Here is a 10887-nt window from a genome sequence, read left to right on the forward strand (position 1 = left end):
CTGCCGTGTGTCCATCCCCCTCCCCCCTCCAAGGTTGGACTCTGCACCTCGGGTGGGAGGGGCGGGGCAGGACGGCCTCTAGGGAGCCGCTGGTCATTATCTTTATGACTCTGTGTTGCCTTTATTTACTTAAGTTATTTATTTATTTATTATGTAGTCACACTACTCTGTCCCGGTTACAAAAACAAAACAAAACAAAAACCACCAACTCACTTTTATGAAAACTTGAAGATACCGAACAACAGAACAAGGACAAGTCTGGACTTTTAAAAAAAAGTATATATTTTTTATTGATTTTTTTTACAGAAAGGAAGGGAGAGAGGTAGAGAGTTAGAAACATTGATGAGAGAGAAGCATTGATCAGCTGCCTCCTGCACACCCCCTACTGGGAATGTGCCCGCAACCAAGGTACATGCCCTTGACAGGAATTGAACCTGGGACCCTTCAGTTCACAGGCCGACACTCCATCCACTGAGCCAAATCGGCTAGGGCGAGTCCTGGACTTTTTTAAAAACGTGTCTTGGATTGCATTCAGCTGAAAGAAACCAAACATAATAAACAAGACAGTCTTAAGGCAGCCATTGATTTCTCTATCATATAAGGACTTGAGCGGGGAGCAGCCCTCGGGGAGTTTGGGAGCTTCGTGATAACAAGGAGCCCAGGCTCCTTCTGTGTTGTTGCTCTGCGATCCCTGTGGCTCCCACCTCCTAATCCAACATGGCTGCCCGAGCTCCACCAGCACTTTCGCGTACCAGACAGGAGGAAGGAGGAAGGAGGAAGGGGTGGGAATGACTCCCCTGGAGGGTTTCTATCTCACTGGCCACAATGTTGTCGTGCGGCCACACTTCCCTGCAGGGGGAGCTGGAGAGTGCAGCCTTTTAGCTGGGCTCCCCTGTGTCTAGCTCCCTTATTACTAAGTGAAAGGGGGGAGGGGTGGGCACTGGGAGGAGATGAGCCACCTCTGCCACAGAGAGCAGCTGATTGGCTCTATTTGGCAACACCCAACATGGAGCATCTCTATCTATCAGACAGAGCTTTGTACCAAGTCATTGCAGAAAAATGTCCCCCGTCCCCCCTCATATCCAGACTGTACTGGCCTAGGATGGCGGGTCCACTTACCCAGGACCAAGATGGCAGAGCTGGTTTCATTCACAGCCCATGGTATGAATCTGAGTGTTGTTGGTTTTCTTAATTGATTTTTTTTTTTTTTTTTTTTTTACAGAAAGGAAGGGAGAGGGATAGAAAGTTAGAAACATCGATGAGAGAGAAACATCGATCAGCTGCCTCCTGCACAGCCCCTACTGGGGATGTGCCCACAACAAAGATACATGTCCTTGACTGGAATTGAACTTGGGACCCTTCAGTCCGCAGGCCGACGCTCTATCCCCTGAGACAGTGGTCGGCAAACTGCGGCTCAAGAACCACATGTGGCTCTTTGGCCCCTTTAGTTTTTAGCAAAGGCCAGCTTAGGAGTACCCTAATTAAGTTAATAACAATGTACCTACGTATATAGTTTAAGTTTAAAAAATGTGGCTCTCAAAAGAAATTTCAGTCGTTGTACTGTTGATATTTGGCTCTGTTGACTAATGAATTTGCCAACCACTACACTGAGCCAAACCGGTCAGGGAAAATCTGAGTGTTTAATGCAATGAGACCCCCATGAGGCCCGTACCCTTGGGAGGTGACTGCAGGCTTGGAACATCTCCTCGGCTCCAGAGACTCACACTTATTCGCTCAAGCAGCCCCCAGAGCTGGACATGGCCCGCCGTCCTGGGTCCCCCCCAAATTGGAACACCTGAAACTCTGTCTCTTTAGTCAATGGTGGGCTTCCTATGTCATCAGTCCCTGAACATCCTAAGCTGAGAAGCCCGATGCATGTTGGGAAGTGATTCCTGTAACCAGGCAGACACTATTTTCTTTCATCTGGCCTTTGTCTAAAGTGATATTTTTTATTAATTTTTATTTGAGAAAGAGAGAGAGAGAGAGAGAGAGAGAGAGAGATCAATTTGTAGTTCCACTTAGTTATGCATTCATTGGTTGCTTCTTTTTTTTAAAATATATTTTTATTGATTTCAGAGAGGAAGGAAGAGGGAGAAAGAGCTAGAAACATCAATGATGAGAGAGAATCATTGATTGGCTGCCTCCTGCACGCCCCCCACTGGGGATCAAGTCCACAACCCGGGCATGTGCCCCTGACCAGAATCGAACCTGGGACCCTTCAGTCCGCAAGCCGACGCTCTATCCACTGAGCCAAACAGGCTAGGGCCATTGGTTGCTTCTTGTACGTGCTGTGACCAGAGAGTAAACTGAAACCTTGGCGTATTGGGACGATGCTCTAACCCAGTGGTCGGCAAACTCATTAGTCAACAGAGCCAAATATCAGCAGTACCACGATTGAAATTTCTTTTGAGAGCCAAATTTTTAAAACTTAAACTTCTTCTAACGCCACTTCTTCAAAATAGACTCGCCCAGGCCATGGTATTTTTGTGGAAGAGCCACACTCAAGGGGCCAAAGAGCCGCATGTGGCTCGCGAGCCGCAGTTTGCCGACCACGGCTCTAACAAACTGAGCTAACCCGGCCAGGGCTCCTCTGGCCTTTTTATCTTGATTTTTTCCTTTGACTCAAACTGGACTCACCTAGCACCCTGACTCACTCACACCCCTCCCCTGGGGCAACAACCTTCTAGTCAGTATTCAGGAGTCTTAGAAACAAGGTCTTGAGTCTCCTGACGATTGAGACAGAGATTTCAATCAAGCTCAACCTAATCGCTTGGCCTCGGCGGAGTTATCGCTCCAGACCCAGGAAAGCAGAAGGATCCCACAGAACAAACCCTTTCGAAACCGGACTCAACAACTCCATGACTGACACCAGGACCAGAGGCAATGAGATCCATCATCCCTCCCCTAGCATCAAGCAATCAGTAGAGACCATGACCCCGACTCTAGTAGTCACCATGATTCATGATTTTTCCCCTTATATAATCCATCCCCCGGAAGCCATGGGGAGCCAGATCTTGGAGCATGAGCCACCTGTGACCGCAGGCATGGTGCCAACTCCTTAATGAGTCTTCACTTTCTTGGCTGAAAACTCCTTATTGGCCCTTAATTTGCACAGGAAAATGGTCCCCTTCCGTTTGGTAATATTCCCCCCAGAAAGATGTGTCAGTAGTGCATGTAGTCGCTCCCCTCAGCCATTCCTAAGCCTCACCTCATGGAGCCCTTCATCCCCTCTGGAGCTGCCTGCTGCTAGTCTGTCTCAGTCAGCCTACTGATGACCAACGTTGTGGCTGGACCGGCCCTTGTGGTTCTTATTATGATGACAAGATACCCTCTGCAATAACCATCAGGACACCTTGAGAAAATAAAGGTTTATTGCTTATCGGCCCTATAAATTACACAGCACCCTTGGGGCCACACAGCTAGGTCACAGGAGGGGAGGGAGGGAGAGAGAGAGAGAAAGAGAGAGAGAGAGTTGTTTTATTGGTGAATTTAAAACATAGGGCAGGGATTTAAAGCACCAGAAGAAAAAGAAAAAACAAACAAGTAGCCTAAATGGTCAGTTATTGAAATTAACCAAGATCTTTAACACGACGGAGCCCTGCCAGGTCACTCAGTTGGTTAGCGATTTGTCCTGATATGAAAAGGTTGCAGGTTTGATCCCTGGTCAGAACACATACAAGAATTAACCAGTGAATACACAAATAAGTGGAACAACAAATCAATGTTTCTCTCTCAAAATCAATCAATAAATTAAAAAAAAAAAAAAAAACGCTCATGGAGTGAAGTGGCTGGGGTCTTATCTAGTCATGTGGCTGGCAATGTGTTTTTTTTCCAGGAAGCCATCTTTGATGTAAATGCTTTGGCGATCAAAGCTGGAGTCAGGCACTTGCATGAGAGAGAGAGAGAGAGAGAGAGAGAGAGAGAGAGAGAGAGAGAACTGAACTGTCAGAGCTTACAGTACCAGCGCCCCGCTTTGTACCTCCTTATCAAGAGAGTAAAACGCCACGGCCCCTCCCAGGGCAAGGTTCTGCCCAGCACAGGCGGAATGTGCCCTCATAAAACAGGCTCTCCTCCCTGCTTATCAGGCCTGGAGCCACAAGGAATGCTCACCTGGGATCTCCATGGGCCTGTAAACCTCGTGCGACCGTGACAACCAACAGACCCATCTGTGTGCCCCTCTGGACAAACCCCACCACACCAATGCACCGGGCCACCAGGGGGAGCCCTGGAGCTGTGAACCGAGCCCTGATCTTGGTCTAAAGCAGTGGTTCTTAACGCCATGACCCTTTAATACAGCTCCTCGTGTTGTGGTGACCCCCAACCATAGAAGTATTTTTGTTGCTACTTCATAACTGTAATGTTGCTACTGTTAATGAATCGTAATGTAAATATCTGTGTTTTCCGATGGTCTTAGGCGACCCCTGTGAAAGGGTCATTCGATGTCACCATTTATACCTTTTCATATTGTGTATCCATTAACAAATGGTTACTTTAAAACATTCTTTTTTTAAAAAAAAAATCCTCACCTGAGAATGTGTTTTTATTGATTTGAGAGGAAAGAGAGGAAAGGGGAAGGGAGGGAGAGAGAGAGAGAGAGAGAGAGAGAGAGGCATCAATGTGAGAGAGAAATAACGATCGGTTGCCTCCATACTTGCCCCGATGTGGGAAGGAATCTGCAACCGAGGTATGTGCCCTGACCCGGAATCGAACCCACAACCTTTTGTTGTACAGGACGAGGCTCTAACCAACTGAGCCACTCCGCCAGGGCAATACTTTTGTCCTTTAACTTTTATACAAAAATGTAAAGTGATACCGACATCTCAGTCAACACCGGACAGCACATCCGACGGTGGTTTACCAGATGGCTGAGGCTGCACCATCGGGTCTGTGTAAGGACGTGCTGTGACGTCCCCACGGTGACAAAGTCAGCCAGGGACACCGTTCTCGGGACCTGTGACTGCACTGAACATCCCGTCCTTCCAGCTTGAAGAACTCTCTTCAGCATTTCCGGTCAAGCGTTATGCTAAGTGGAATAAGCCAGTCACAGAAGGACAAATGCATCATGATTCCACTTGTGTGAAGTATGTAAGATACTCAGGCTCATAGAAGCAGAGAATAGAGTGGTGGCTGCCCGGGCCTGGAGGGAGGGGAAATGGTGAGTGTGTGTTCAACAGGAATAAAGTTTCGGTTATGCAAGATGAATGAGTACTGGAGATCGGCTGTACAACAGAGTGCCTGTATCGTGCGCTTAAAATGTTTGTTAAGAAAGTAGATCTCCAGCCGAAACCAGTTTAGCTCAGTGGATAGAGCGTCGGTCTGCGGACTGAAGGGTCCCAGGTTCGATTCTGGTCAAGGGCATGTGCATTGGTTGTGGGTGCGTCCCCGGTGTGGGGTGTGCAGGAGGCAGCTGATCGATGTTTCTCTCTCATTGACGTTTCTGGCTCTCTGTCCCTCTCCCTTCCTCTCTGTGGAAAGTCAATAAAATATATTAAAAAAAAAAAAGAAAGTAGATCTCACATTAACGTTTCTTTTTCTTTAGTTATTAATTTTTTAATGTATTTTTTTATTGATTTCAGAGAGGAAGGGAGAGGTAGAAACACCAATGATGAGAGAGAATCATTGATCGGTTGCCTCCTGCACGCCCCCCGCTGGGGAGGGAGCCCGCAATCTGGGCCTGTGCCCTGGCTGGGAATCGAACCGAACCTCCTGGTTCATAGGTCAACGCTCAACCACTGATCCCTGCCAGCTGGGCAATTTATTAAGTTTTTTGAGAGAAAGAGGAAGAGAGGGACAGAGAGAAAGAGGGGAGAGAGAGAAACATCAATTTCTTGTTCCACTTATTTACGCATTCATTGGTTACTTCTTATATGTGTCCTGACTGGGGATCGAACCCACAACCTTGGTGTAGCGGGAAGACGCTCTCACCTACTGAGCTACCAGCCAGGGCTTACATTTTCTTACGACAAACAAACAGGAGACACAGGGAAACATTGAGAAGTGATAGATGTCTTTCTTACCTTGATCATGCTCATGGTTTAAACAGGTGTAAGCATATGTCCAAACACATCAAATTGCACACATTAAATATGTGCCATTTTCTTTGTCTGTCAACTGTACCTCAATAAATCTATTAACAGAAAATAGAGACACATCTGTGAACCTCGTTATCGCTCCTACAGTGGAAAACAGATCATTACTCTGGACCTCAGTGGGTGGTCCTGAAGCTCAAAGGAGCTATTGTAGATGAATAGTTAGAACAGTAATTAACGGGCACTAAATTCTCCCACTAACTGGCTTCAAGCAATTAACTGGACCCGCTCCAGCTGACGACAGAAGTCTCAGTGACCTTTCCCCTGATTCCAATCCCTGGTTGAAGAGGACCAGAGCTGGAAGGGCCATTGCTGCCACCTGGTGGCGGAAACCTGAATTTCTGCCTCTGCAGGTTCCACAGGAAGGTGGTGGCTGCAGGCAAGAACACACTCGCCTCTTTGGCTGAGCTGAGGTTTCCCAGGAGGTTCTAACTTGGCTTGCTGGGCACTGGATGGGGGGTGGTCGCAAAGTAGGGTGTCAGGAACCTCTGGGGAGAGAGCGGGAGGGAGAGAGAGAGGGGGGGGAAGAGTAGGGGAGAGAGGAGGGAAGAGAGGGAGGGGGGGAAGAGAGGAAAAGACGGGGAGAGAGGGAGAGGAAGGGGGGAGAGGGGAAGGGGGAAAAGAGGGGGAGGGAGAGGAGGAAAGAGAGGGAAAAGAGGGGAAGAGAGGGGGAGAGAGGGGGAGGGGAAGAGAGGAGGGGAAGAGAGAAGGGGAGAGAGAGATAGAGAGCGCTTTCCCTGGTGCTACCCGGGAAGCTGTAACTAAACTTACTGCACACCTACACCAGCCCATTTCCTGCATTGGTGCCAGACACAACATGACCTCTGGGTGACCTCGGGTGGCTCAGGACGCACAGGTGCAGGCTGCTGGGGCGTGTGAAAAGCTAGAGGAACAGCCACAGGGGTCAGCCTGGACCAGAGGAGGTGCAGGTGCAGCGGGACACCGCACTGTGCGTTAGAAGGGGAATTCCCAGCAGCCTTCACCCCTGGAGTCAGGCTCTCCCTCCGCACCCAGCCCCGCCCTCGTGTGCTGATGGAAGGAGGCTGGCCAAGTGGCTGAGGAGATGAGTGCATTCTGTGTGCTAAATGCCCAGTAATTAGAGGCATGGTTTGTGGTTTCCTAGAAACCCGTATTTCCATCCTCTTTCTCCACTTTATCCCTCTCTCCCTTCCTCTCTGAAATCAGTATTGATTTCAGAGGAAGGGAGAGGGATAGAGAAATAGAAGCATCGATGATGAGACAGAATCATTGATCGACTGCCTCCTGCACGCGCCCCCTACTGGGGATCCAGCCTACAACCCCGGCATCAAACCCAGGACTGGGATCAAACCCAGGACCCTTCATTCCGCAGGCCGACGCTCTATCCACTGAGCCAGACCAGCTGGGGCCTCTTTCCCCACTTCTCAGCAGGATTCATATGCCTCGGTCCCTGGTACAGCGAACAGGTGGTGAAGGACAGGCTACGGGCAGGAGCCAGGAGAGAGACGGGCGGGTGCTGCCCTCCCAGGCTCGGCTGGCCTGTCTGTGGCCCTCTCTGAACCGCAGGGTTCGCCTCTGGGTGAGGAGGAAGCGAGCAAGTCTCCCAGGACAGCCGGGGCGGTTGTGGAGAGCGAGCCCGTGGCTCCCCTCCTGTGTGCACCAAAACCACTTCATCTTCCTGCCCGGGCTTCCTCGCGGCTCTGCAGCTCTTCGTTCCTTGAAAGAGGAAACGTCGACATCAGACTAAACCAGGAACGGGCTTGGCACGTCCCGCTCCGGAGGGGCCGCTGCCCCTGGCGTCTGGGGTGAGCTGGAAGGGCAGGGGGTGAGGCCCAGCCTCTCACCCCGGGGCCCCAGGCCCAGCACCCAGATTTCAAGCTGAAGTGATGATACAAGAGGGCTGTGCATCCTCGCACCCTGCACCATCTCCTGCCCTCGGGCGGCTGGAGCAAACACGCACTTTCCTGTGGCTGCTGGTTCCAGAGCTGGGGTGAGCCTGGGGAGGGGTCCCGGGGCCGCAGCCCCCCTCAATCAAATGCTGCAGGGCTGGGACTCGGGGACCATCCCGCCCCTCGGGGACCCTGAAGATATAACCATGCTCTGAACATCACCTGGATGATGGAGGTGGATGTATTTTTTTTTTTTCAACTGGAAAGAGGAAATGATGCAATTACCTGCATGCTTGCTTTCTATACACGTACCAGGTGTGGTACTGCCTGTAATAAGGACAAGGATGGCCCTGGCCGGTTTGGCTCAGTGGATAGAGCCTCGGCCTGCAGACTGAAGGGTCCCGGGTTCAATTCCAGTTCAAGGGCACATGCCTGGGTTGCAGGCTCCATCTCCAGTAGGGGATGTGCAGGAGGCAGCCGATCAATGATTCTCTCTCATCATTGATGTTTCTATCGCTCTCTTTCCCTCTCCCTTCCTCTCTGAAATCAATAAAAATACATAAAATAAAATAATGAAGACAAGGATGGATGGAATGTGGGGACCCCAGGAACCTGAATGCTATGGACAGAATTGGGTCCCCTCCCTCCACATTCATCTATTGAAGCCTTACCCCCCAACCTATTGCTCTTTCAGAAGGAGTGACATTAAAGGAGCCCATGAGAGTGGCCTCCTAAAACTGATGGTCTGATAAGAAAAGGAAGAGAGGGTACAGACACTGGGGTGGTGGGGGCTTGCCTGGGGGTCGGGGGGAATGGTTGGGGGCGGGGGATCAATGTGGGGGGGGGGGAAGGAGACATATGTAAACCTTTAGACCAGTGGTCGGCAAACTCATTAATCAACAGGGCCAAATATCAACAGTACAACGATTGAAATTTCTTTTGAGAGCCAAATTTTTTAAACTTAAACTTCTTCTAACGCCACTTCTTCAAAATAGACTCGCCCAGGCCGTGGTATTTTGTGGAAGAGCCAAAATCAAGGGGCCAAAGAGCCGCATGTGGCTCGCGAGCCGCAGTTTGCCGACCACGGCTTTAGACAATTATAGAGGAAGTGTTGGACATTGAAATTGGGTCTCAAAAGAACTGTTGGCCAAGAAAGAAACTCACTACAGACTGATTCATTTGCCTGTCAGCATAACTATTATTGCTCGTCTCACATTCGGTTCTTATAAGTATATTTCTAGTAACACATGATCTCACTCATCTAGGGGAAATGATGAACAACATAGACTGATGAACAAGAACAGACCCAGAAACAAGGAGGCACGGATCAGACTGTCGGGCCTCAGAGGGAGGGTGGGGGTAAAGGGGAGAGATCAACCGAAGGACTTGTGTGCATGCATATGAGCCTAACCAATGGTTAAGGACAACAGGGGGGTGGGGTCATGTGTGGGGAGGGGTGTGGAATGGGAATGGGGGGATGAGGACAAATATGTGATACCTTAATCAATAAAGAAATTCTTAAAAAATGGAAAAAAAAACTGTAAAAATAAAATAAAATAAAAAAGAAAGAAAAGAAAAGGAAGAGAAAGTGATCTTCCATTTCTCTCCTCTCCCCACACGTGAGGCCCGGAGGGGGGCTCACACCAGGAACCCAACCTGCTGGCCTTTGACCCTGGGCTCTCAGCCTCCGAAGCCGCCGTGAGAAACAGCAGCTCCGTCCTCTGAGCTGCGGGTCCCAGGACGCTGTCAGCTGTCACGGAGCCTGGAGCCTGCGCTGCCCGAGTTCCCGGTCCGCCCGCGGAATCACGCCAACCAGCCCGTGCAATCCTGCCCCGGGAAAGCCCGTGCAAGCTTGCCCTGGCAGCCAGGCTCGCTCCCTCCGGTCACTGCGGGGCCTCCTCGCACAGCGGGACGTGCTCACGCTGCACCCCCCACCCCACCCTGTGCAGCCCGCGGGGCCTGCATGGTGGGGGTTCCTCCCCCCTCAACTCACTCTCTGCTGTGCACCTAGTCTGTTCCCTGTGAACTGCCTCCCGCGCAGCCTTTCTGTGACCTGGGGTGGGGGTGGGGGGTGGGGGAGGACTCCTGGCTCTCCGGTGGGGGGACTAGGAGGTGACGCCCTGAGCCCAGCCAGTCCTCCGTGCCCAGGTGCGGAGCTGTCCCGCGCAGCAGGGCTGGAGACCTGGGGAGCTCACCCACTGGCGTGGCACCTGCGGGCGCCCAGGTCTCCCTGTCTGGGGGAGGGGGGGGCGGGGGGCGGGGCGGAGCGAGAGAAGGAGGCTGGGGTCTGGGCTGCTCCTGCTCAGGAGCGATGAGAGGGGATGGAGAAGGGGGGCAGAGGGGGGCTACTCCAGGCCAGCGGGGACCCCAGCTCAGCCAGGACGAGGCCCAACAGCTCTACCTTATTCTCAGGTTCAGCTTCAGGGATGCCGGGGACACACCGGGGTGTGTGTGTGTGTGTGTGTGTGTGTGTGTGTGTGTGTGTGTGTATCTGAGAGCTCCCTGCACCACCCCCACCCCATGGTAGCCGGGCCAGGGGTCAGTGTGTGTCTGTCTGTCTGTCCATCCCCAGCTCCAGCACAGGGAACGCTGGGGCAATGGACAGGCCTGTCTCCCCACGTGGCGGTCAGAGAGCTGATGATAAAGAGGGAGGGATGGCTGTAGAAGGCGTGGGCGGCCGCACGCCCGGAGGTAGCGCCCTGGTGCCCGGGGGTGGCCCCCAGCAGGGGTGACAGCGCAGGAGGAAGGGAAGTGAGAAAGGAGGCCAGACCTGGGAGCCGATGTCATGTGAGCAGGGAGAAGGCAGAGCGCTTCCTACCTGCCCCCACCCCCCCCCCACCCCCCGCTCAGCGACTTCCCCCCCCCCCCCTCACTGTCCCTGGGCCCACAGCAGGTCCCACAGCCTGGAATGTTCCTCCTCGTCCCCTCAG

This window comes from Cnephaeus nilssonii (genome assembly GCF_951640355.1).
Source record: "Cnephaeus nilssonii genome assembly, chromosome: 20".
NCBI classification, from domain to species: Eukaryota; Metazoa; Chordata; class Mammalia; order Chiroptera; family Vespertilionidae; genus Cnephaeus; species Cnephaeus nilssonii.